Here is a 27,641-nt window from a genome sequence, read left to right on the forward strand (position 1 = left end):
ATTTTTGTATTGGGGTTTTTTTTGTTTCTTGAGATAGGCCTGGTTTGCAATGTATTTTCCTCTTAGGACTGCCTTTGATGCATCCCAAAGGGTTTGGACTGTCATGTTTTCATTTTCATTCGTTTCCATATATTCTTTAATTTCTTCTCTAATTTCCCGGCTGACCCATTCATTCTTTAGTAGGATGTTCTTTAACCTCCATGCATTTAGAGGTTTTCCAAACTTTTTCCTTTGGTTGATTTCAAGTTTCATAGCATTGTGATCTGAAAGTGTGCATGGTATACTCTCAATTCTTTTATATTTATTGAGGGCTGTCTTGTGACCCAGTATCTAATCTATCTTGGAGAATGTTCCACGTGCACTCGAAAAGAATGTGTATTCTGCTGCTTTTGGATGCAAAGTTCTGAATATATCTGTCAAGTCCACCTGGTCCAGCATATCATTCAAGGCCATTGCTTTCTTTATTGATTTTCTGCCTAGATGAGCTGTCCATCGTTGTAAGTGGAGTATTAAGGTCCCCTGCAATTACCACATTCTTATCAGTAAGTCTGCTTACATTTGTGATTGTTTTATATATTTGGGTGCTTCCGAATTGGGTGCATAAACATTTATAATTGTTAGCTCTTCTTGATGGAGATAGACCCTGTCATTATGATATAATGTCTTTATTCATCTCTTGTTATAGCCTTTAGTTTAAAATGTAGTTTGTCTGATATAAGTATGGCTACTTCAGCTTTCTTTTGACTTCTAGTAGCATGATAGATGGTTCTCCTTCCCCTCACTTTCAATCTGAAGGTGTCCTCAAGTCTAAAATGGGTCTCTTGTAGACAGCCAATAGATGGGTCTTATTTTTTAATCCATTCTGATACCCTATGTCTTTTTTTATTGGAGCATTTACATTCAGTGTTATTACTGAAATATATGGACTTATAGCCATTGGGTATCTGTAGGTTTCATGCTTATAGTGATGTCTCTGGTCCTTTGTGGTCTTTGCAACATCCCACTCACAGAGTCACCCTTAGGTGATGAATTCCTTCAGCTTTTGTTTGGGAAAACTTTATCTCTCCTTCTATTCCAAATGGCAGGCTAGCTGGATAAAGGATTCTTGGCTGCATATTTTTCCTATTCAGCACATTGAAAATGTCCTGCCACTCCTTTCTGGCCTCCCAAGCCGTAAGTAGATAGGTCTGCTATAACCCTATGTGTCTACCTTTGTAGGTTAGGGCCCATTTGTCCCTAGCTGCTTTCAGAATTCTCTTTATCTTGTATTTTGCCAATTTCACTATTATATGTTGTGCAGAAGATTGATTCAAGTTCCGTCTGAAGGGAGTTCTCTGTGCCTCCTGGATTTCAATGTCTGTTTCCTTCCCTAGATTGGGGAAGTTCTCAGCTATGATTTGTTCACATACACCTCATGCCCCTTTTTCTCTCTCTTCTTCTTCTGGAATTCCTATCATACAGACATTATTATGTTTCAATGAATCACGTAGTTCTCTCATTCTCCACTTTGGTCTAGAATTTTTTTATCTTTTTCTCAGCTTCATCTTTTTCCATAATTTTTCTTCTATTTCCCTTAATCTCTCTGCCTCTTCAATCCTCGCTGTCACCACCTCTAGTTTATTTTGCACATCATTTACCGCATTTTTAATTCGTCATGACTATTTTTTTTTAATTTTAACGTTTATTTATTTTTGAGACAGAGAGAGACAGAGCATGAACGGGGGAGGATCAGAGAAAGGGAGACACAGAATCTGAAACAGGCTCCAGGCTCTGAGCTGTCAGCACAGAGCCCAACACGGGGCTCAAACTCATGGACCACGAGATCATGACCTGAGCCGAAGTCGGCCGCTTAACTGACTGAGCCACCAAGGCGCCCCTTGTCATGACTATTTTTTAGTTCCTTGATCTCTGCAGCAATAGATTCTCTGCTATCTTCTATGCTTTTTTCAAGCCCAGCGATTAATCTTATGATTATTATTCTAAATTCTTGATCCAATATATTATCTGTTTTGATCAAGTCTTTTTAAAAAAAAAATTTAACGTTTATTTTTGAGAGAGAGAAAGAGATAGCATGAACAGGGGAGGGGCAGAGAAAGGGAGACACAGAATCTGAAGCAGGCTCCAGGCTCTGAGCTGTCAGCACAGAGCCCAACGCAGGGCTTGAACTCATGAGTCAGATCATGACCTGAACTGAAGTCAGATGCTTAACCGACTGGTGCTACCCAGGTGCCCGTATTGATCAATTCTTTAGCTGTCATTTTGAGGAGAATTCTTCCATTTCATCATTTTGGCTAGTTTTCTGTCTCTTATGTGTTTTAAAAGTTTGTTATGTGTACTGCACTTGTGAGCACTAATATATTAAAGATAGGTCATACACCGTCCAGGGCCTGGGTCTTCAGGAGGTATTTTTTGGAGTGTGTTACTTGCTCTCTATTGTGATTTTGGTTGCTTTATCTCCCTACTCGTAGTGATGTTTTGGGCCCTCCACCAGATGTGCTTCCATTTGTTCATTGAAGTAGCCCCAGAAAAACAAAACAAAACAAAACAAAAACAACAACAACAACAACAACAAAACAACGGGTTGGGGGTGGTGTTGGTGGAAGAGGCCTTATCCCATACAAAAAGAGAAATGATAGGAACAGGGAAAATAAAATAAAATTGAGAGGCAGAGAAACTATACGGCTTAATCCGGGGGTCGGGGGGGGGGGGAGGAGAAAAAAATAAAGAAGGATACATAGAACAGGTATAAAGAGAATAGATTAACTATGTTTAAACAAACCAACAACCAGAAGAACCAGACTAGAGGAGGGAAGAAATAGAAAGGAGAAAAGGAAGGAAAAAAAAGTGTGTGTGTGTATATATGTATATACACATACATACATACATACATACATACATACATACATACATAAAATAAGAATTATCCAAGAATTAAATCAGAAAATGCAAAACCCTTGGGTTCCTTGGAACTGGTGGCAGTGCCAGTCTGGAGGAGGGGCTGTCTGGTTCCTCAGCCTCAATCCCACTCTAGCACAGGTAGTTACCAAGCGCGAAGGGGCGTGGTTTGGTGTAAGGTGGTCCCGCCTCAATTGTGGGCCCTCTGTCAGTTCCCTGAGGCCCCACCTTGGTGGTGATGGGGAGAAAAGTGGCGACACCCCAGTCTCTCCTCCTGGACTGGGTGTCCAAACCACTCTGTTCAGGCAGTCCTCACGGTGCTGCGCAGGAGCAAGTGGGTTGTTTTTTGTCGTCGTTCTCCGCACCCCCACCCCCCGCCCCGGCCCCCTGCTCCACAGTCTCCAGCGCCTCTCTGGGGCTTGTCTGGGATTCAAACCCAGACATCTTAAAGGGTCCCGCTTTGCGTACCCTGTTTCCGGGGAAGTGCCACTCCATCCCACCGATGGAGGGCCTCCTCCCCAGTGCCCTTCAGGTGTGAAAGAGGCAGTTTGTCCTGCTCCAGCAACTCCCGTGCTTCCCTGGCGCTTGGCTGGGATTTAAACCCCAATGTCCTTTGAACCGTTAAATACCTTCTTCCCACAGCACTGAGGGAGGGGATTGCCTTCTCCCACTGCGGACTGCACCGCTGAGCTAGTTACCTGAGCCCGGGGCTGGCTCCCCTCCTCCCCAGGTGCGCCAACTAGGCAGGTGGCCCCAGTCCAGGGAAAGCCTCGCAGTTAGAGATTGGATATTTCTCCGACCGGGGTCTGTGGTTTTTCTCTTGTACAAATATACTCCTACATTTCCACAGCCTCTCTTTCTCTTCCCTTTGTCTCTCCAAAGAAGGGAATCCCTCCCCTCCATGTCTACACGGCCCATTTTATTTCTCCCAGATAGCAATCAGGCACCTATGGCTCGTCAGGTTGTCCCCGTGGGCCCCTGGAGATGTCTCTGTCACTCTGCAGCCTGGACTCTTAGAATTCAAAGTTCTTTGGCCTCAACACTGCTGTGTTTGAGGGACGATTGAACTTCGAGTCCCCCTACTTCTCTGCCATGTTGGATCTCTGGGATTCATTTTAATGATAGCTCTAAGTACTAAGTTACATCACACTCATATATTCTTTTAAAAATCCTTTCCTACAAATATTCTTTGTTCAAGTGCCCCACAAAGTATACTTTCTTAATGAAATCCTAAAAACAAAACAGATGAATTTAGATTTAAAAATCCATAACACCATGCGAATTTGTGGAATGACCAGAAAAGGTTACAAATTCCTAGTATGGGCAAATTTAGTAATGAAATACAAAGTATCCATGTTTTAGGTCTTGTTAAAAATTAGTTTATACCTATGGCTTTTTATTTGTGTTCATTTTGTTTTATGTTTATTATTTTTGAGAGACAGCAAGAGAGCTGGGAAGTACAGAGAGAAAGGGAAGGAGACAGAGGATACAAAGCAGGCTCTCCACCGACAGCAGAGAGCCAGATGTGGGGCTCGAACCCACAAACCATGAGATCATGACCTGGGCTGAAGTTGGAAGCTTAATCGACTGAGCCACCCAGGTGCCCCTATTTGTGTCCATTTCTAGAGAGGTCACACTAAACCTTATTTGTTCAAGGTACGGTATTCATAGAAATAGACTAAGCAAGACAAATTTCCCTGAGATTTTTCAACAAGATACTATAAGATCCAATTAAGCAAATGCCCTTGATACTTTCAATGTTCATCTTTAGGAAAATTCATTATCCAAACTGTCATAATATTAGTATCATTAATATCATTAATAGTAGCCTCGTATCACACTCCACAGTATGAATCCCGAAATCCTGTTACCTTACCTATAATTTAATGTCAATGGGTGTAATTAAAGTAAACCCAAGGATCTTTCAAAATATGAAAGTACTGGTCATAAGGAGTAAATATTGTGAAAGGATAGATTATTATTATGGATTTGCAGATACCACAGACACGTGGTCTCCCTATGAATGGCCCGCAGAGAATTTTTTTAAAACCCTCCAAATTACATATAACTTTAAGAATTTAAAAAGTTTATTTCTGCTAATAAAATATAAATATATACCCATATTCAAGATAACATTAATTATTTCTTCACTAGTTTTTGAAATGAGAAATAACAATAGGTAAACAATAACAATATTACAATAACAATAGGTAAAAGAGAAAAAAAACAATAACCCTCATTTACCCTAACATATCCAGTCACTGATAAACCAACTTACCTCATTTTCTTAAATTTATTTGCAACTTGAGCCCTTCCATGGAGCTCTGTTAAAAACTTCAGTGTTCAAAACAGATTGAATCCTTCCGTCCAATCAGACACAGCTTTACCTTTTTATAACAATTTCCATATCCTAAATTTCAACATCCTGACATGTTCCCTGCCTCACCACCTTCTTTTAAAAATACTATTACCAGGACACCTGGCTGGCTCAATCGGTAGAGCATGAGACTCTTGATCTCAGGGTCATGAGTTCAAGCCCCACACCAAGTATGGAGCCTACTTAAAAAAATAAAATAAAACAAATAAAAGTACTGTTACCAGTGGGAGAGTGCATTGTGTAGATGGAGGTCTCAGTTCTTAGATTCTCCATGAAAGTGTTATGTGAGGACCCACGCAAATAAAGACAGCCAGAAGGAAAGTAGCAAGCACAAAGCAGTTTGGGTTTATTAAGGACAGTACACTCTCAAGGTGGGAGAGCAGGCAGGCCCAGGGATGGCAGCTGCACCGGGGTCAGGGGTGTCTTTTCTTTTTAGGTTTGCAGAGGTTATGGGCCATAGCTAGGGCAGTCTCCAAGAAGTTGTATTCAATCATCTAAAGGACTCCTCCTACCTGTTGGAAGGGGGAAATTTTGGCCCTACAAGGTATTTTGCCAAAAGGAAAGGAACTGTCAGAGTCATCTTCCCCCATGGGGGTTGGAGGGATCAAAACCACAATGTAAATATATTATCATTATAGGTTACCCTGGGGCAAAGGTGGGAGAGGAGAGCACACTTTCTGCACCTGTGGCTCTAGGTCTGTCAGTCCCAGGGTGTTGGAAGCTGTTAAGGCCAAGATGTTAAAAGCCACAAAGTCAGGATGTTGTGCCTTCAGGCTTCTAATGTGTCATCTATTTATTACCGCTTTTGCCTCCAGGTCATGTCTAACTAACTGCCTACGCTATCAGTACCTGCTTTAAAAGAGTCAAAATATAATCCCTGGGGCACCTGGCTGGCTCAGTCAGTAGAGCATCTGACTCTGGATCTGAGGGTTGTGAGCTCAAGCCCCATGTTGGGCATTGTGCTTACTTAAAAAACAAACAACAAATAACTAAATAAATCTTTCCTGGAAGAATACTCTGAAAATTAATCAGTTAAAGATGAGAAGAAATAACTCCTAACTGCCACATAAATAACAATTATACACCCTAGGGAGTACATCCCTTAACTAGTACATACAAACCTCAGATGTGCTTAGGCAGGGATGATTCAACACTAGAATCCTATATCACAACTTGAAAACAGTCAAATAAGGATCTACATGTCTAGGTTCCTGGTTAAAAACAAGAAACTGACTCAGGTTAGTTTAGGCAGAAAAGAAGTTTGTTATTGGCAAGAGTCTGGGGAGTTCCCTGTCTACAGGACGGCTGCAGATGCAGACCCAGACTGGGACCAAGCAGGGCACAGCATAGCCAAGGTCCTAAAACAGAACAGCCCAGCCTACTGTAACGTTGCTGGAGCCACTGCTACTGCCACTACTTCATCACAGTGGATAGTAACCTCCTTCCACCGAGGCTCTGGACCATAGACTGCCAATACAATACCTATCAACCAGCCCAGCTGCCTCCAATACTCTATAGAGGCAAATCGAAAGAACTCAGAGCTCCTTAGAACTCAAATGCCAGAGAAGATCACATGCCCCATCTGATGGCCAGAAGTAGGCCAGGGTAGGCTGAGCCCAGCTTCCCATTAGCCTTTGATTACCACAACAAAAAGAGAACTGAGCACAAAAAAGATAAATATCTGCCACAGGAGGGTCTAAAAGAAATTAGAGTTGTAGGGTACCTTCCAGTTCTAAAACACTATGAAGACTTCAGGTAAATATTTAATGCTTACCACACTAAACAGAGAAGAAGGGTATGAATCTTACTGATACAAATAGTAAGGAATGTACAGCCTATTACCTCAATCTATTTTCACAGAGAATGATCAGATAGAAGCTACTCATTAAAACAAACCAAATATGGTATTCTGCTGTCAATTAAGCTCCTCTTTTATTTATGTATTACAGATTCATTTATCTGTGTATCTTTGGCCTGTGGAAAAGAAGTGGAATTGATTTTTTTCCCAGTGATACTAAGTAAAATATTATTATATTGTTTAAAGCAAATAACAGGAAGGAAGAGGGGAGTCTATGAGAAGCTGTCAAGTGCAGGCACAATAAACATTTTCTGCTATCTAGAGAATACAGGTGTAATCAAAGAGTGGAAGCTACAGAGTCAGATTTTGATTCAACATACTTGAAGGAATCAAAACACTTGAAGGAATCCAACAATAGAATAATTTCTAAAACAAAACAGCAAGCTCCCCACCACTGGAAGTATAGGAGCAGGCTAAGCAGCCAATGTTAGGGGTATAGTGCAGTGTGTTTGTGTCCCTCCCCCTGCCCCCAAAATTTACATTCTGAAACTCTAATCCCAATGTAATGGTTATTTTGAGGTGGGCCTTTGGGAGGTAATTAGGTCACAAGGGTAGAGCCCTCAAGAATGGGATTAGTGGCCCCCAAAAGAAGAGGACAGATTGCTGAGTGGCTCCTTTTCCACTATGCGAAAACACAAAAACAGGACAGCCCTCTGTAAACCAGAAACCAGGCCCTCACTAGAATACGACCATACCAGTGTGATAGGAAAAGATAGGATTCAGTAAGCAGAGACAGAAAGATGAGGACCTGAGGTCCCTGGGTGGGGAAAAACACTTATTTTGGAACAATGCTGGGAGTGCCCTCCTCCCCCTCAGGTTCCCCTCAGGAATTTGACCAAAGACCTAACAAAAAATAAGTAGTAGACCATAAAACATATGACCCACAAGGAATGCTATGGCCACAGACCACCCATCATACAATGGAATTGAGCTAATCAGGAATGGACAACCCAGCACCTAGAGTTGTCAAGCCAGTGAGGGTAGTACCTGATAAGGAAAGAGGGGGAAGGGAAGGAAGGGCTGACCAGAATCTTATAAAACAAGAACCCTTGCCTATAGTCTCGGGCATTCACTTTCAACTGTCCCCTCTCTGTAAAGAGAGTTTTCATACTATTCTTACTTTCTGATTTATACTCTAGTAAACTTTTGCCTGCTGCTCATTTTGTGTCCACCTCTTCATTCTTTGAAGCAGTGAGACAACGAGCCCCAGGTGTTGAGGTAAAAAAAAAATCCTGCAACACCAGCACCCTGAACTGGCACTTCCAATTTCCAGAACTGTGAGAAATGTTTATTGTTTCAGCCATCCAGTCTATGGTAATTTGTTATAACAGCTCAAACTGACCAAAACACACAACATGAAAGCTGCCAGCACTGAGTATTGGGTGGGCTGGTTGGTCCAAAGAGGGTTGTAAACAAAACAAAACAAAACAAAACAAAAGGCTGAAATTAACAAGATAAAATTCTGAAATTGCACTACAATATCAACCAGGTATAGGGTGGCACAGACATTACTCTTGGGTATTCAGAGGACTACCTAACACAATCTTGTATTCCATTAAGAAGAATAATGTCCAGTACCCAATCTGCTCAGACCACCTGGGAGTCCTGATCTCTTGGGGTTTCCCATTTTAAAAAGGACAATGGTACACTTGGAAGTATCTAGACAGTGATAACAAGGATGGCAAGGCATTGGAAAACTGTCTCAAGAGGAGAACTAAGATAAGATAGGGATGATGATATGAGAAAAGAAAAAGGATCTGTTCAAATCTGCTCAGGCTGCTCAGACAAGGTATCACAGACCAAATGGCTTAAGACCCAGCCTCCAGCACTTTCTCACAGTTTTGGAGGCTAGAAGCCCAAGATCAAGGTGCCATAGGGTTGGTTTCTGATGAAGCCTCCCTTCCTGACCTGTAGGTTGCTGCCTTCTCACTATGTCCTCTCAAGGTCTTTTCCTCTGTTTCTCACAAAGAGAAAGCTCTGCTCTCTCTCTTCCTCTTCTTTTTAAGAACACGTGTGCAATAGGATTAGGGCCCCACCCCTATGACTTCATTTACCTTCAATTACCTTCCTAAAGGCTCTATCTCTGAATTTACAGACATGGAGGGTTAGGGCTTCAACATATGAATTCTAGAGGGATTTAAATCAGTCTACAAGATCCAATCTTAAGTACATGAATGACTGTGACTGAAAAGGATACTCATTTACTCTTTATTACTCCAGGAGGCAGAATTAGAAACACAGGAGTACTAGAGTTACACTAGATGAAGTCTAACCTTCTATCAACTCTACTAGCTATTATAAGTATTATTATTAAACTACAGGATATAAATTATTGGGTGCTTCCTACGGACCAAACTTTGTGCTAAACATGATCTCCTTAAAACTTTATATTCACCCTGAGGTAAATACTACTACCATAGTCATTTGTTGTAGTTTATAAATGAGGGTTTGCTCTTCCCCACTGCCACAGTGGCAAAAGGACTAGATCTCAGGCAATCAAACACTAAAGTCACTTACCCAGCTTTTAACCATTACACTGAACAGCCTGTCTAAATTAGTAAGACAGTAAGTATAATCCACCTGAGGAACTCCATTTATCAACAGAAAATCATACAGAAGAAAACTAATACAACCATATTACCAACACTTGTTTATTTTTCTTCCCCCGTACACATTGTCAGAATTCATCTTCAATGCACACTAAGGAGGCAGATATTATTATGCACACTTTACAGATCAGGAAACAGGCTCAGAAAGCTTTCCTCAAACTCATACAGTGAGTAAAATTACCAGGGGTCAGGATTCAAACCAAAGTCTAAGCTATTCTTCATGCAAATCTTTCATAACTATAATCTACTCCTGACAGGGCTCTCACTTGGCTCAGGCCCTAAGACTTGATGGACTTCAAAATCCCCTGGAGTTGACCAAATTTCCAGGGAAAGGCCAAATACCATCCAAAGATGCCTTCAAAGGTAAAAGATCCAAGGAGAGCAAATCAGGCTTCTACCACCAAGTCCTGTGGCCTATTTAACGAATATTTATGGGGGGGGGGGGGAGGGGGGCACCTGGGTGGCTCAGTCAGTTAAGCGTCTGACTTAGGCTCAGGTCATGATTTCTCACTCCATGAGTTCGAGACCCACATAGGGCTCTGTGCTGACAGCTCAGAGCCTGGAGCCTGCTTTGGATTCTGTGTCTCCTTCTCTCTCTGCCCCTCTGCCTCTCATGCTCACTTTCTCTCTCTCTCAAAAATAAATAAACATTAAAAAAAAATTATGGAGCCCCACAATGTGCTAGTCCCAGGAAACACGTAGAACAGTGAACAAAAGAAAATCCCACTCACCTAAAGCCTACATTCTAGTGGGGGGTAGACTGAATGAACAAATAAACTTCTGTATATAACATGTCAAGTTAAAAAAAAAAAAGCACAGAGAATGAAGGGGTAGAGGACTGGGGGCAGAAGATGCAATGGGTACTATTTTAGAACCGGTGGTCAGAAAAGGCTTGAGTTTAAACTGCTGCAAAGGGGCACAGCAGGCCTGCTAGCTATTCCATCCAGCAGGTCCTATAGTCTTGACTACAGTTCAGTGCTTCCTTGCTTTTCACTGGATGAAAGGGTAGACCACAGTGCTAAATGCAAACAGCAGGTTGAAGAGAAAGAAAAATATGAAGTCTTTCTCCCTGACCTCAAGGAAAGCAGTTGCCATGCACTGTTGCCACGGCATTAGGGAAATAGAGAAAGCAGCATTCTAACAGGTGAGTATGAAGAGAAAGCACTAGTGAGGAGACAAAAGGCAAGTAGAGGTAAGCACTCTCCTGGAAGTGTGGGGAAGGGGAAGAGGTCAAAGCTTTTAGGGAAAAGGTCTTTGCTAATCCCTACCCATTTTCTACTCCCCTAATACATTGCAGTTCCTAACTAGAAGAGTTAGCAGAAAAATCAAAATAACACCAAGTTTCTGAAGTACTCTGTATCACATTAGAATATTTCTAAATATTCCTCCAAATTTCATCTTTTTGGTCAAAATGTACCTTAGATTCCAGCCAGCTAACTTAATACCTGATATAAATATGTCTTCTTAAACAAGGTATAGCCCAGACGTGGAAGGTACATAGTTAGAGTGAAAGAAACACGTGCTACAAGGTCAGGCAGAACAGGGTTTATATCCTGTTTCTGCCATTTACAACTGTGGGACCCTGGATAAGTTCCTTGGCCTATCTAAGCCTTTTGTTCTTTATCTGTAAGATTAAAACAGAAGGATTAAAGACTGATTTATAACTGTATAAAGGTATAAAGGCTGACTTAGCATTGTAAGTTAATAGATACTCATTCCCTGGCTTTAAACAGTTCCAGTATCTTTAACTTCTACTTTAGTATCACCTCTGATGGGAAGATGAGGCATTTCATGCCACTGGTAGATAAAATTGAAAAATTACACATAAAGTCAAAATCTTCCTTAATGCATGAATAGGCAATTCAAGAAAAAATACCAACTCCTAATAAACATATGGAAAATATCTAAATCTTAACTCATAACCAGAGGAGTACATATTAGCCAAGTAATATCATCAGTTATGGGGACACAGGTACTGTATCATGTAATGCTGGCCAACATACATACGATCTTTCCAGAGAGAAATAACAATATGAATCAAAACCTTAAAAATATGTATTCTCTTCCATCTACCATTTATGCTTGTAAGAAATTTCCCAAGAAAATATTACGTGGATGTTCTTGACAGCACTGCAACAAAAAACTAAAAGCAAAAGACTGACGATTCAAATAAATTACAATATCTCCATATAATGGAAAACATAAAGTCACTAAAAATGCTTATCTTGGGGGGCACTTGGGTGGCTCAGTCAGTTGAGTGACTGACTCTTGATTTAAGCTCAGGTCATGGTCCCAGGGTCATGGGATCAACCCCTGCATAGGGCTCCATGCTGAGCGTGCAGCCTGCTTAAGTTCTCTCTCTCTCTCTCTCTCTCTCTCTCTCTCTCTCTCTCTCTCTCTGTCTCTTTTTCTGCCCTTCTCCCCATTCATTCTATAAGTTAATAAATAAAGCTCATGTTGGAAAAACACTTACAGTGCATATGAAATTTGAAGGGCTAAAAAACAAATGTTTTAAGAAGAACTGCTTATGAAAATGGACCCCATCTTACACCATACATAAAAAAATAAACTCAAAATGGATTAAAGACTTAAACGTAAGACCTGAAATCATAAAACTCCTATAAGAACACACAGGCCCTGACATCAGCCTTGGCACTGATATTTTTGGATTTGACACCAAAAGCAAAGGCAACAAAGGCAAAAATAAACAAGTGTGACTACATCAAACTAAAAAGCTTCTGCAAAGGAAAGAAAACCATCAACAAAATGAAAAGGCAACCCACAAAAATGAGAGAAACTATTTGCATATCATGTACCTGTTAGTACTCAATATCCAAAAAACATAAAGAAATATCAGTCAATAGCAAAGGAACAATCTAATTAAGAACTGGGCAGAGGAAGTAAATAGATATGTTTCCAAAGAAGATATCCCAATGGCCAACAAATACATAAAAGATGCTCAACATCACTAGTCATCAAGGAATGCAAGTAAAACCCACATTCTGATATCACTTCACAACTTATATAAACAGCAATCATCAAAAAGCCAAGCGATAACAAGTGTTGGTGAGGATGTGGAGAAAAGAGAATACTTACTTGTGCACTGCTGGTGGGAATGTAAATTGTAGCCACTAAGGAACACAGTATGGAGATTTCTTAAAAAGTTAAAAATCCACCAATCCTAATTCTGGGTATGTATCCAAAGGAAATGTAAACAGTATATGGAAGAAACATCTGCATTCCCATGTTCACTGCAGTATTATTCACAATAGCCAAGATATGTTAACAACGTATCTATCAGTGGATAAGTGGATAAAGAAGATGTGGTGCTTATGTATATTTATACATATATATTATGCACATTATGTATGTTACATATAAATATTTATAAACATATGAATGTTACATGTGTACATATAATATATATAATACATACATGCACAACTATATAATTTTATTTATAAAAATATGTATAATATTCAGCCATGAGAAAAAAGAAATTCTGTCATTTCCAACAACACGATGGATCTTGAGGATATTATGCTAAGTGAGATAAGCCAGAAAGAGAAAGACAAATACTGCATAGTATCACTTACATGTGCAATCTAAAAACAAAACACAAACTCATTTTTATTAAAATAATATTTAATATTATGTAAATAAATGTACACAGAAAGCCTTTAGATATACATTAAAATGTTATCAGTTGTTTCTTTAGGAGGTAGACTATAGATTAATTTATATTTTTTTTCCTTTGCTTTCCCTATTTTCTTATTTTCCTAAAATGAACACATACTACTATGTAACAGGAACATACCAACTGTCATAATTTATTTATATATACAGCCTACAAAGGAAGGGGCCAAACTGAGAGTCTTACAATGATGTAACCAAAATGGACTTTAGAGTACAAACAAATGAAGAGCACACACTTTCCTGAGAATCTGGAAGTCAGATATTACAATAATACCAAAAGAAACAACTGATCATCAGTAGCTAAGACTGCCATGCTCAATTGGGCCAGGCTCCCTGCTGACTTCAGGGAGTTATTCAGGGATTTAAGGACCTAAATCTGGCACCAGGTAAATGCCATAGGCTTGATAAGAAGTCCAGAGGGCATCATGGGCAAAATTAAAAACCAGCACCGCACACCCACACACAGTTTCCACACTTGTCCCACAGCAGCAAATCCATAACAGACCTTGAGTAAACTAGGAAAGAATACGTGAAACACTCAAAATACCTTTGAAAATTACTTTGCATTGTGACTTTTCTTAAAACGTCAAACCCTAACCAAGCAAGGAAAATCAAATGATTTTGCTCAAATGTGAAAGTAGAAAAGGAAATGTGAGGGTATACTCTTGCTAAGATTTGAAAAAACAGAAATCTGACAAATTATCAGCCACATAAGTTTCAATTTGCCTCTTCTCCTTCTCATCTCTATAAACCCTGAGACAGCTAGCTCTATACTCACTGGACCAGCCAGCCTCAGTCAGCTCAAGGTGGGGTTTACACTGAAGGCTTATGTTCCTAGATCCCCACTGCTGCCAGTCTGGGCTCTCCTCACGCTTCAGATCACTGCTTTACTTCCCACTTCTGAGAAGCACCAAAGCCGGCACACTTTTTTCTTACCATCCTCCCTGCCTCTCCTCTTCTCAATCCCTGTTTCTCATCTCTCTCGCTGATAGTGACTCTTCCTGTCAACCTCTCCCCCTTCCTAGTTCCTTCTAGAGTTAGTGATATAACTTCAGTCTAGTCCTCCCACCACTGTGGGCCTATTTTCTCATCTGGAGGATGAGAGGATGACAAGAGATTTAACATCCTTTCCCTGCTTTAAAATTATGTGATTTCATGACAGACAAACAGATCACTAAACAGAAGAACCACCAGGACGTTGAGGGCAAGAAGCATATGTCCATTTTTACTTTATTTCCAAATAAATGTTTCCAAAATGTCTACTGTAAAAATAGTATATTCAGGGGTGCCTGGGTAGCTCAGTCAGTTGGGCGTCTGGCTTCAGCTCAGGTCATGATCTCACGGATTTTGAGTTCAAGCCCCATGTCAGGCTCTGTGCTGACAGCTCAGAGCCTGGAGCCTGCTTCTGATCTGTGTCCCTCTCTCACTCTGCCCCTCTCCCGCTCAAGCTCTGTCTCTCTCTCTCAAAAATAAATAAAACATTAAAAAAAAAAAAGATTTAAAAAAGTATATTCAACTAGATCCTGGCTCCATATTCTAATTTTTATACACTGTGATTAAAAACAGAATGTCTAGCTTTGCCTTTGAATTCTGTAATTCTTTCCATTCATAATGAGTAGTTTTTACATGAAGTCAACTGAGTTTCGTATTGAGCAGTACATTCTTAGTCAACAAGAGAACTTCAGGCATTTGGACTAACAGAATCAAAAGTAACTTTCACTCCAAAGAAATAAATTACTGTTTTGGTATGTTCTACCCAATATTTCTTCAAGAAAAATATTTTATTATTTTATTATTAATATTTATTACAGCTTTTTATAAGCAAAGTATTTATTCTGATATTAACTAAGTCATGCTTTTCAAAATATAAAAGAACACCATTTTTTGGATGTTAATTTCTTTTTTTAATTAATTTTAATTCCAATGTGTTAACATATAGTGTTATATTAGTTTCAGGTGTGCAATATAGTGATTCAACAATTCTATACATTATTCAGTGCTCATCATAAGTGTACTTTTAACCTCCTTCACCTATTTCACCCATCCCTCCCCCATCCCAAAAGAATACTCTTCTACCTGTAAAGTATATTTATGAAAAAGTAGGTCATTAGGTTCTTTATTGTGTAAATAAGTGGTTTTTGTTTTTTTTTTTTTCTGTGCTATAGAAACAAACCTCCAAAGCATTGAGCAGTACAATACCCTTATGCAGAAGTCAGATTTAACCTTGACTGAATTAATTAGGAGATATTTATTATATACTTATATATGTTTTAGCAGGTATTATGGATAAGTGAAAACTATAACAAGATCCTTTACATCTCACATGGAAATCAAATGTGTCCACATGATAAATACCAGGCAAGGTATTTATATTTACGTATGCCAATTACTACCATATGTCAAAAACTACATGAATCACTAGGGATGTGAATAAAACTCCACCTCTGCCATAAAGGTCTCACAAGCCAGTAAGGAGCCAGTCCCTCATAATCCAGATACAACTAACCTGGCAGCTCCTAGCACGACCATTGCACTTACAGCAGGAAGTCCAGTACCCTTCCCAAGAAGGTGACAGCTTGTGGACTACAAGGAGAGGTAACGAGATGGGGGTATATTATTTCATGGTCACTACCTGTCATTTCTCATATTGTGGGAATCAATAAAGTAAAAGCAGCATCTTGTTTGGTTGGTTGATTTTTATCAGTCTGACAATCTTTGTCTTTAATTTAGTCCATACACATTTAATGTAATTATAAATATATTTGGGTTTACATCTACCATCTTATTTTGTGCTAGTTATCCCATCTATTTTAACCTCCTTTCTTGCCTCTGTGCCCTTGCAAGTATGGAAGCTGTATGATCTGTTTCTATACCTTTGTTATCCCAGAAATTACAATAAAACATAAAGTTAATCAATTCTTTTACTCTTATGGCTGATCTTAAAACACTTTTACACTATTTACACCCTTCACCACTTCTATTCTCAATTCAAAATACTGAGCTTCAGTCATAATGGATTTATATGCAGTTCCCTGAACAACTTACTCAGCCTCTCATCTCAGCCTACTTGGCTGCTCCTTCTAACTAGAATGTCACCCATCTTCTCCTCACACCTCCTTCCCAGTCTGGCTTAACCCTGCTCACCTCTCAGCCCTGAGCTTCTCGGGGAGTTCTTTCTGACCTCACAGTAAGTTCACTTGGCTACATCTGTCTTCCCTCCTACTGGCCATCAAGCACTAACATTCAAGGACTGTTTTAAACACTAAACTCCAACAGATAAGGGCCTACCTGGATTACTTGCTAAACCCTCAGCACCACATTATGGGTGTTCAATAAACATGTGATGAACAAATGAGTGAACACAAAGTTTCAAAACATACAAAAATCAGGATGGAAACAAACCAGGCCACCAATTACCCAAAATGATAAACAAAGTCCACTCATTACAGAACAAAAAGACCTACCTTGGTGAATAAAACTGAAGGCTCTGGTGCCAGATGAAAAATTGAAACCTAGATGCTACTACTTATTATTGGACAAGGTACTTAACTGCCCTGTGACTTTAAAAAATGAGGACAATCATAAAACAACCTCATTAGGTTGTTGTAAGGAATAAACTAGCTAATATTTGAAAAGTACTTAGAGCATTTTTTCTTAGGATTCTGTGTGTACATTTACAATAGGGGCTGAAAATCTAGTTGTTAAATAGCAAAATTTAACTAACACTGTTATTAGGGGGCATCTGGGTGGCTCAGTTGGTTAAGCATCCAACTCTTGGTTTCAGCTCAGGTCATATTTCACAGTTCCTGATATCGAGCCCCATGTTGGACTCTGTGCAGAAAGCATGGCGCCTGCTTTGGATTCTCTCTCTTCCTCTTTCTCTGCCACTCCCCTGCTTGTGCTGTCTCTATCTCTCTCAAAATAAATAAATAAACATTAAAAACAATAACTGTTATTAGGCCTTTTTTTAAAACCTGGTTACCATACATTAAAATAATTTCCTGTAATGCCTTTAAGATACAGATTTATAACCCATAAAGACAACATCACTGTAATTGAATACTAGAAAACAATCAACATGAATCATCAAAAAAAAGTTGAACATTAAGTACATGCATTTAAAATATATAAAAGGGAATAACATTTTTTTAAAATTCCATAAAAAATGGTCTAAAGGAACCATCTGACCTTTTTAAGGAACATGTTTCAATGTTTTTTTTTTTTTTTTTAATTTTTTTTTTCAACGTTTATTTATTTATTTGGGACAGAGAGAGACAGAGCATGAATGGGGGAGGGGCAGAGAGAGAGGGAGACACAGAATCGGAAACAGGCTCCAGGCTCCGAGCCATCAGCCCAGAGCCTGACACGGGGCTCGAACTCATGGACCACGAGATCGTGACCTGGCTGAAGTCGGACGCTCAACCGACTGCGCCACCCAGGCGCCCCTCAATGTTTTAAATGTAATAAATTTATAAGTTTTATTATAATTGCTTAATTGTAGCTATAGAAGATATTGAGTTTTCAAAATTTCTGCACTATCCAAAAATATTATCCAAAGAATGTAATCAATATTCATTATTATCCCATACAATAGATAAAATATTTTAAACAGTTTTTTTTTTGGATTTCTTTTCTCTCTAAATATTTAAGTATTAGAATGATGTATTTTAGTACCATGAAATGTCTCCAAATCAATTCTAATTCTCTGTTCCTGATTTTGGGTGGCAAGTCACTCTATAACCTTTTCTATTTTTTCCTAGAAACCAATCAACTATTTCCTAATTAGTTTGATTTTAATGGATATCTTGTGACTGAGCTAATAATATTATGTTACAATCATTTAATCAAGTTTTTCTATTGATAATCCACCTCATTTTATTACCCAAAATTCTATTTAAAGACTAAGATTCCCATTGTGTCTCAAATTCCTAGGCCACAAGATGCTGGGTAGCAGAGCAACAAGTCTTTAAAATCCTCAATTGATAAAGAGGTTCATTAACTCTGACTGACTGTGAAAGGTCACACTGAACTGGGAAGGTTTTATTTTAAAAAGAATTATCTGGGGGGCACCTGGGTGGCTCGGTTGGTTGACTAACAGACTCTTGATTTTGGCTCAGGTCACGATCCTAGGGTTCTGGGATCGAGTCCCATGTTGGGCTCCACGTGGAACATGGAGCCTGCTTAGGATTGGTATTCTCTCTCTCTCTCTCTCTCTCTCTCTCTCTCTCTCTCAGAAAAAAAAAAATTTTTTTCTGATACTTTCACATACATAGAGATGGAGCACCTCTACATTACCAGTAAAGGTTCTTGGAGAAACCACATTAATAAATAGATAAAAATGAGAATTAGAATTTCAATTATAAAATAAACAAAGGCACCTAAAAATAGCTTTATTTTCCCCTTTGGTGTTTAGGTTTTTACTTGTTTCGGTTTTACTTTGTTTTTGCTACCAGGTATAGAGTATTTCATAACTAAGTAGCACCTTGCTTACATGGATTTTCTCATTTAATCCTCAGAACACTCCTGCAAGGTTGGTATTATTACTCCATTATATACTATAAAATACTCTCAAAAGATTCAAAAAGGTCTGTCTGGCTCTTCACCTCACTACAGATTTTCATAAAGCCTACCAGCTCTTACCTAAGGTAAGGTGAATGTCAAATCAACACAAAATGTTCACTGTTTGAAAAAGATCTCACAAGCGTGTTTTAATAGTGCTCTATTTCATTTATCTGATTGGTATATATGTTACTAATGCTGTTTTTGAAGAATTAAACATACTTTACTTATTGCTGAATGCCCCTAAAAGATTCTTTAAACCCAGTGGACCTACTTCAGCCATTAAGAGAGCATGTAAGAGAAGACTAAAATAAGCCAGGAATGAGAAAATGAGGTAATGTTCTGTCTCTGTTGTGTATTGGCTGTGAACACCTGAGGGAAATCAGCTAACTTTTTTGAACACCACACAATGGGCCCAGTATGAGGGTGCTACCGCAGGGATAGTAATGCTTTGCTGCCTACCTCAGAGTTGATGGCAGGATCTAACAACATAGCATGTGTAAAAGTACTTGGTAAATTACACCTAATACCATATTAATAAACGGCATTTCTGATATTTTTTAAAAAGCAAATATTTTGAAGAGATGTAGCTTAAATTTTAAAATTACAAGAAAAGAAATGGGATTCAGAATATGGAAATTGGTTTGTTTGTTTTTAAATCTGCTTTACAAAATCAGCTACAATTGCATGAGGTAAATCTGAACATACAAATCTACAATGCCAAGCATTTGGGGCAACTGGGGTAAACACTGAACAAAACAATCTTTAACTGCTACATATCTTTGTATCTTTTGCATCTAATAGTATCTGGCACACAACAAACACCAAGGAATGGTAGATAAATAAATGTATGCATGAACAAGTTAGGTGTACAAAAATGATCAGAAAGAGACTTGTCACTAGAAAGTTACTTGCATAGTGACCAAATAGAACACTCTGGTTGTTTGCAAAGACTTGCTTGACTAAAGGTACCCTGTTCAATCTGCTCCACTACAACAGTGCTTTTAAGGAGATGCAAACAAAAGCAGTAAAGTCCTGGCCCAAAACTCCTAAATCAGATACACCTGCCTGTTATCAGAGACATAAAACTGAAAACAGATGAAAACCAGGCAAATCCCTAATTTTAAAAATAAGTAAATCCCACGTGTAAAACCTGCTTTTCGTCAATCAAATGAATCAGGAAAGGCGCATTTCTAGGCCATTACCCTTGGGTCAAAGTGGCACTTACAAAATGCCTTAACTAATTAGTCTAATCATCGCTTCTGTTCCACATGGTTGTAATTGCCTAATTACCTAACTCAAAATGTTCACCCAACCTCCATATGCTGAGCCCCTCCACAGCTCTACCTCCTTCAACAATTTTTCCTTAAGAACATTTAGTGACACCACCACTTACAGAAACAAGGATTGATTTGAGACTGCGGAAGAGACCCTAAAGTTTTGGTATTTTTCCTTAGAAATTTTTAAGGAACAGAACTTAAATTTCTAATCCTTCAGAAATATACAAATAAGACTAGGGAAAATAATTTTGGTTTCTGAAATTCTCTTAATCATCACTTTAAAGATCTGTAGCAAATGGAGAATAGCAGAACAAAAAGCACGTTTTTTGCCCCAGAAGGTGAGTAAGGAAGGTATGTGCTTGCTGGACTGGAGCCTGCCATTTGGCCTGGGGGCTTCAAAACCAACTGCACACTTGGGCCAAGCAAACCATTAGGGCTGTTTCAGTATTCTACATCAGCAGTGGCCAGCACAGTGAGGACACCAGCTAACAGTAGCTTGTGTTCTGTATTCATCTCTTTTCAAGCTGCCTCTATTCAATTCCTCCTGTTTTAAAGTTTCTCTTGGGAGAAAACAAAAACCATGCCAGAAAGAACAACAGCCATGACTAAGAGAAACCAAAGCACTGGTTAAGGATGAGTAACCAGCATTGGTAAGCATCTCCTGAGACCCGCTAGCCACTGTGCTTACCTGTTAGAAGCACATTATGGGAAGAGGTTTAGTTTGCCCTATAACCTCAGGAAGCTGTGCTGGGCCACTCAACTGATTTCTTCTGATCTGGGCCTCTTTTTCACAGGCACTTCAGAATGAGGTTTTTGATAAAAGAGAAAAAAAAAAAAAGGAACAGAGACAAAGCAGTATCAAAGGTGCAGGGACCACCCAAAGACAATGTGGCTAGCTATCTAGGGTTTTGTTTTACTTTTACTATGTTAGAACACCAAAGAAAAAAACACTCATTCTAGGAAAAAAAAGAAAAAAAAATTACCCAGGAAAACAAGAATAAGGTAGATGATTTAACGAGAATACCACAGATTAGAAAATGTTACAGCTGTCAATAAATTAGGGCAGATTTCTTTAACTGAGGTCTGATTACATTTTCCATAAAATGCAGCTGATGCAGTTTCTTCCCACATAATTTGTATTTTAAACAAATTTAAAAATCAACAACGTATATCCTAACAAGCAGGATTTGCTGTTGTCACTTTAAGCCTCCTCCCACCCTGCCAAACCAAGGGCCTATCATATGCCTTAACACTGTGCTAGAATAAATGATGAAGAGATGATGTCTAATCCTATTCTCAAGAAGTCTAGGTGGAAGGAACTAACACAGAACAATATCAACAAGAGTGCTAAATCTCAATAATGGCAATTCCATCCATTGTATTAATCAAGCCAGAAATCTACTTCATTCCCTTTCTCTTTGCCCATCAGTAATCAGGTTCTACTCATCTACACAGAATGTGGCTTATTTGTGTGTATCACAACTGCCACCACTCCCATCCAAGAAAGCTTCCTTTCTCACCTAAAAGAGCTTCCTGAGTGGTCTCCCTGCTTCCCTCCTACAGTGTGAGAATGGAATGAAGAGTGATCTTTTTAAAATGCCAAACTGCTGGGGTGCCTGGGTGACACAGTTGGTTAAGCATCCAACATCAGCTCAGGTCATTATCTCATGGTTCGTGGGTTCAAGCCCCGCGTAGGGTTTTGTGCTGACAGCTCAGAGCCTGGAGCCTGTTTCAGATTCTGGGTCTCCCTCTGTCTCTGCCCCTATCCCATTTCACTCCCTGTCTCTGTCTCTCTCTCTCAAAAATAAATAAACATAAAAAAAATTTTTAATGCCAAACTGCTTAAATCCATTTCACGACTTCCCATATCCATAGGATAAAATCCAAGCACCCTACTGCACTATCTGGCTTCTGCCTACCTTTTAAGCTGCTTCCCTCCATTCCATATCTCCCCATCTTAATACCTCCTTACTCACTTCTTTCCATTCTTCATATGCTAAGCTTAGCCTACCCCTGGCCTCTGTGCTTGCTATTCCTCTATATGGCATATGTTTCTTCTGGCCAGCCCCATTTCAGTTACCACCTAGGGCCTACTTAGGGCCATGCATGTGACCATGTGACTCAGACCTAGCCAAGGTACTCCTTTCCCTTTGCCTACAGAAATAGACACATAACTCAAGCTAAGCCTATCAAAACTAAGCCTAGGAACTTCGCTGGAAATATGGGCAACAAGCATGCCAGGGGGCCAGATGATAGGTAAGGGTACTATATACTAAACAGACACTATGCTGTGGCATGCATGCATGCATCACGAACAAATGAATGAATGAATTAATGAATAAATAACTAAATAAATAAATAAAGGCTGGTCCCACTCCCCTCTAGTTCAGTCCTAGAGACAAATCTCTCTGGTATATCAGGTTCAAGCTGAAGAAGAAAAGATACAGGACAAAAAGGAGTCAAGTCTCTAATCCTGGCTTAGCCAATTACCAGCCATGTGATCTTGAATAAATGAATTTACTGTTGTAGTTCTCAGTTTCCTCATGGATAAAAGTATCAAAGTAGGACTAGATCTTTTCTAGATCTAGATCTAAACATTTTAGCTCTGTGATTCCACCACCTTTTTTTTAAAGGTGTAAAGTTAGGATAATAGCTAAAATGAAGCCAGCCCTAACCTGTATCACCTAAAAACTACACGTTTTCGTCTGACTCTATATGATGGTAGGTAAAATGTCAATGGTGCCACCTTTCCAGAAAGGAATATGGATTTTTGGTGAGGCCATAAAGAATTCACAGCTTTGACTCTCAACTTCCTCTTAAAGGAAAATATTGTATGGAAATAAGCAGAAACACAGACATAGACACAAAGTTCATATAAAAGCTTTTATATGTAAAGCATATATATATATATAATATTATGTCATCACAATAAAAAACTAGAAACACCTAAGTATTCAATAACAGGGAACTGGTTAAATGAGTTACAGAAAACCCCTAAGATTAAATAGCAGGTGCCATTTAAAAAACATATTTGCTAAGGGACACCTGGGTGGTTAAGTGTCCGACTTCGGCTCAGGTCATGATCTCGCAGTTCGTGAACTCGAGCCCTGCATGGGGCTCTGTGCTCTCAGCTCAGAGCCTAGAGCCTGCTTCAGATTCTGTGTCTCCCTCTCTCTCTCTGCCCCTCCCCCACTCACACTCGGGGTCTCTCTCTCTCTCAAAAGTAAATAAACATTAAAAAAATTTTTTTAAACATATTTGCTAAAACTAACGTGACATTGAATGTTAAGTACACAAAGAAAGGCTAGGTGCACCTGGGTGGCTCAGTTGGTGAAGTGTCCAACTTCAGCTCAGGTCATGACCTCTCAATCCATGAGTTTGAGCCCAGTGTCGGCTCCATGCTGACACCTCAGAGCCTGGAGCCTGCTTGAGATTCTGTGTCTCTCTCTCTCTCTGCCCCTACCTGGGCCTCTCCCTCCCTCCCTCTCTCTCTCTCTCTCAAAATAAGTAAACATTTAAAAAAAAAATTTTTTTAAGGCTGTACATGCCCATATCTTCACCAGAGACCTGCCATGAACCTACCTTTCCCATGATCTAGAATTCTCATGATTATTCACTAACGGCTCCACTGAATATAATGCTGAAATGTTACATTAATACAGTGGTCTCAGTTTTGCAAAAGTACTTTCAAATAACTGATGAGAAAGGAAAGCAAAATAGTGCCTCCAAAAGCAGTTTCAATGTCCTCTAACCCTCTCCCATTAATCCAGATGAATTTATCAACTCAGCTATGTGATACCTAAAGAAAGCGCCAGGAAAAGAAGACCTAGAACTGGGCTAGAAGCAGCTGACAGCCATAGTCCAAGGAAAGGAGGGCACCATAAAGACAGGTTTTACACGTAACTTTCTCCTAGTATCACTTAGAGACTGGCAAGTCAACATTGTTATGCTTTTACCAGATAGTGCCATAGATACAATATCAAACTAAAAGCCAGACTGAATTTCCAAGCGTAACAATAAGGGCAACAAAAAACATTACAGAGGTGAACTTGTCCACAAAATCATAAGGTGCTGTGTTTACTCTCTGGGAGGACAAAGATTCTGGATAACAGAGTACACACACACACACACACACACACACACACACACACCCCTACAGCCCAAGAAACCTTCAAAATGAACAAGTCCTTTGGGTGTCCTCTGGCTAGAGGTCAACTATGACCTATTCAGAGAGGACCTTCCCTGCCTGCTTTAATCAATAGCCAAACCTCCAGAATTGATACAAAACTGATAAGAAGGTCTGTAGAATGTGGAGGAAAGTTCTAGAATTTGCCACACTGTGACACCACAAAAACAGCTAATGACATATGAAAGAATTAATTCATATGCATGCAAAACAGTGTTAAGAAAGAGGTATTATTTTAAGCACTGTGTCAATGTCAGGACTTTTAGACAAAGGTATTTAAGACATCATCTAAACTAAAAATAAATTAAGGCTCTGAGGTAGCACCCCAAATCTTTAAAATAACTTACCCATTCTTAAAATTCCCTTAAGTAAATTATCATTGTAATAGTTACATCCTTTTATTGAATGTTTACAATGTGCCAGGCACTGAGCTAAGCATTTCACATGCACGGACTCATTTTAATCATTTAATCATCAAAAAGTTCCATGAAAAAGATTTTACCCCCATGTCACCAATGAGGAAACTGAGGAAACTTCCTCACCAATGAGGAAGCTCAGTGAATTAGTACATTTCAAAATAAAATCACCATTGAGAGGTGGGATTCAAACCCAGGTCTGTCAAATCCCACTACGAAGTTATGTTTTTCAAGCTGGTATATGGTAGAATATTTTCAAGAGGTTTATACTTGTTTTCTTACGAACTTACTTACATAACTTGATGTGAACTTATATATAGCTTATATAAACCTGGAACTTTAGTTATTCCAATCTTGTGCCTACCAGCCAAAAGGTGTGTCTCACTAAATCAAGGCAGACTACACCTGGCTGAAATGCCTGGAGAATCCTTTTATATTTCAGCATACCTTAACAGCAGCAGCAGGAGGAGGAGGAGGAGGAGAAAAAGAAGAAAGCAAATCTCATTCTCTACTGAAAACAATTTGATGTTTCCCATCTCAGAGTAAAAGCCTAAGACAGTACAGTTGTGCTTGGAAAAGCACACAAGAGACCTTCAATAAATATTTGTTGAATGAACAACACATTCTCAGAGCCACTGTACCTTTCTTCTGCATTCAGTGTGAACATACATATATCTTCAAGGAAATAAAACACCATGAAGAAACAGAAATTTGTTTTTAGGAAAATCACTGAGCTCCAAGTTCGGATGAGATAACAACAACAAAATGGACTCAAGTGTGTCCTGCTTAGAACAAAATGAACTAGGAGCACCTGGGGGCTCAGTCAGTTAAGCGTCTGACTTCAGCTCAGATCATGAACTCGCTGTTCCCAAGTTCAGGCCCCACATCAGTCTCTGTGCTGACAGCTCGGAGCCTGGAGCCTGCTTCAGATTCTGTGTCTCCCTCTCTCTCTCTTCCCCTCCCCTGCTCGTGCACACGTGCTCTCCCCCCCCCCAAGATAAATAAACATTTTTTAAAATTATTTTAATTAAAAAAATGAACTGACAGTTGCTTTATTCTGTTAGCTCTGGATAAGATTAAAAGGGACCTTTAAAAATGTGCTGTAAGTGATTTAGTCTACCTATACATTAGTAATGGTAACCAAAAAAAAAGCATTGGAACTGAAGTCAATACCTATTTGTCCAACTAGAGCTTTATTTTCTCTAACTTTCTCTGTTTCCCCATTTGCAAAATGAGGTGAGACTACAAGATTTCATCCTTCTTAGCTCTGACATTCTTATTAAATCACAATCTCCAATTTAATATACACACCGAGATAATTATTTATATTACAAAAGTATCTGATTTTAGAACATAATTGATGACAAAATCACAAACTCCCAAAAATGGAAAGAACTTTGAAGGGTCTTTCATTTGAAGAACTGGACAACTCATCCAATGGTCAATTCCTATAGTCCAAATTTTCCAAATATAAGCATTCAATTTAAAATATCCAGGTAAGGACCTAGTCTGTATCCAAACACATCTGAACAGAAAGTTGGTTTAGTTGTCAAGCCATTCCTTCAGAAAGTTCTTTCTTATTCAGAAATAAAAATCTGTTATTTTGTTCATTTCTCTTCTGTATTCTTTGCAGAAAGACAGAAAAGTGTATTCCTTTCCCATAGTCATGTTTCTCTTCAGATCACATTCATTGTCCCAAATACTTAAAGACAACTAACTATCCACTAAGTCTTCTTTCCTTAGGTTAAAGATTACAGTTTCTACAACCTCTCCTAAACATCATATTTTTTCTCATCACTCACCTACCACTCAGCTACCTAACTGCCTTTTCCTTGTTAGTGTCTGTCTTAAAATATGATCCCCAGAATCAAATACAGTAATTCTCACAGAATCTAATTGTTTCGAACTGCAGTGGTACTGCTTTTGGCACTTGTGTAACTTACTGAGGAAGAGAAAAACATTCATTACAGCATCATTTTAATGATTAAGATAATACGTGCAAAGTCTTATTAGCACAATGCTTAGCATATAGTAATCACTCAATAAATGGTTGTTGCTGCTGTTACTGGATTTCTCTTAATAAGTTTTAATATTTCATCAGTATTAGAACCTTATCTCCCCAATCAAGCTGCAAACTCTAGTTCTCTCTTACACTAAAGGTTTACCTTACATATTATTAGCTGTTTTCCCCCAAGTCAGAGTTGATGAATATCAACTGTTGATGACAGAATAATAAAGTGTTAAGGCTCCGTTTTAACTGAAGATCAGTCAGAAATCAAGATAAAGCAACCCTCAAATTTCTAGAACATATTCATTTCACAAAGCAAGCAATCTCTACTCTTTACTCCTCAATCATATAATTTAAAGATGCATCTTCAAATTGTCCTCCCATGTGGCTGTACCATTTTGCATTCCCACCAGCAATGAATGAGAGTTCAGAGGTACTACTTCTCACCTTATTTTTTTCCCCCTTAGGTTCAGACTTTAAGAAAGTAAGCTCTAGAATCAGACTGTCTATAGTTCAAATCCTGAATCCTCAATTTACCCACTGTGTAACCTGGAGCAAATTACTAAACCTCTCTGGCCTTAGGTTCCCCATCTGTAAAAACATGAGTCATGATGGTACCTATCTACCTTATTGGTGGTGGGGGGCGGGGGGGGGGGGGGTTGTGGGATCAAATGAAAATGGATGTGAGTATGTTTGGGACGGTGCTTCTCATCTTTTAAAACTCTTAATGATGTTGCTGTTATAACTACTTACTCAG

At 39.1% G+C, this 27,641-nt stretch overlaps 1 protein-coding gene and 1 long non-coding RNA gene across 5 annotated transcripts in view; one reads left to right on the top strand and one right to left on the bottom strand.

Moving 5' to 3' along the window:
* PSD3 (pleckstrin and Sec7 domain containing 3) overlaps positions 1 to 27,641 on the bottom strand; it is a 789,820-nt gene that overhangs the window by 545,749 nt on the left and 216,430 nt on the right. The window lies entirely within an intron of this gene.
* Positions 10,894 to 27,641, top strand: part of LOC125163511 (uncharacterized) — a 28,926-nt gene continuing 12,178 nt past the window's right edge. The window contains exon 1 of the long non-coding RNA XR_007151483.1: positions 10,894 to 10,931. This is a non-coding gene — a long non-coding RNA (uncharacterized LOC125163511). The remainder of the gene's footprint in view (positions 10,932 to 27,641) is intronic.

Source organism: Prionailurus viverrinus, chromosome B1 (genome assembly GCF_022837055.1).
Source record: "Prionailurus viverrinus isolate Anna chromosome B1, UM_Priviv_1.0, whole genome shotgun sequence".
Lineage (NCBI taxonomy): Eukaryota > Metazoa > Chordata > Mammalia > Carnivora > Felidae > Prionailurus > Prionailurus viverrinus.